Raw genomic sequence first — 1241 nt, 5'->3', positions numbered from 1 at the left:
CTATATGATGAAGCTTCAAATAATTGGGAGTTTGTACTTACCACAGACGCTTCTGAAGTTCTAACCTGTAAAACCATAAAACAGTGTTAGAAACTAAATTTTACTACAGTAAGATCGTTTAAAATAATCTTGTAAAATAATAAACCCCGTCACAATACAGAAGTTGTACTTTAACACTTCGGCCATGATAAAAAAGTATCACTCACTAAGAGTTTTAAATTAATGCCACACTTTAGGTGCTGAACCAATGGCCTTCATCCCAGATAATAATAAAAAAAATGACCAGTTACTAATATATGATTTCTCACCTTTATTACTAACTAATACTTTTGTCTTTATTAAATATAAATTTTATGTTCAATATATATTAAAACTTAGAATTGTGTCTTTTCCAAATGAACAGAAACAATGAGTTACATCCCTGACACCGTTATCTCAAACAAGAAGTTTGTCTGTTTCTCGAGGTAAGAAATCTTTTATTTATTACAATGGAGAAATTATGTCAGGCAGCCGTTAAGGCTGGAATACATCTTGAATATTACATAAAATAGTTAAGATACTCACCGGTGGTCTTGCTGGTGGCGTCATTCTTAGTTCACTAATCACTTAACCGAGAGCACTTATTTTCTTAACCGAGGTCACTTTTTTCCTTAACCGAGGTCACTTATTTTCTTAACCGAGATCACTTAATTTCACTTAACTGAGACCACTTATTTTCTAAACCGAGATCACTTATTTTCTTAACCGAGGTCACTTATTTTCTTAACCGAGATCACTTATTTTCTTAACCGAGGTCATTTATTTTCTTAAAAGAGATCACTTATTTTCACTTAACTGAGACCACTTATTTTCTTAACCGATGTCACTTATTTTCTAAACCGAAATCACTTATTTTCTTAACCGAGATCACTTATTTTCTTAACCGAGGTCACTTATTTTCTTAACCGAGATCACTTATTTTGTTAACCGAGGTCACTTATTTTCTTAACCGAGGTCACTTATTTTCTTAACCGAGATCACTTATTTTCACTTAACTGAGACCACTTATTTTCTAAACCGAGATCACTTATTTTCTTAACCGAGGTCACTTATTTTCTTAACCGAGGTCACTTATTTTCTTAACCGAGATCACTTATTTTCTTAACCGAGGTCACTTATTTTCTTAACCGAGGTCACTTATTTTCTTAACCGAGATCACTTATTTTCACTTAACTGAGACCACTTATTTTCTAAACCGAGAT

This window comes from Homarus americanus, unplaced genomic scaffold (assembly GCF_018991925.1).
Source record: "Homarus americanus isolate GMGI-L3 unplaced genomic scaffold, GMGI_Hamer_2.0 scaffold34360, whole genome shotgun sequence".
In the NCBI taxonomy this organism is placed as follows: domain Eukaryota; kingdom Metazoa; phylum Arthropoda; class Malacostraca; order Decapoda; family Nephropidae; genus Homarus; species Homarus americanus.
This window is presented reverse-complemented; position numbering follows the sequence as displayed.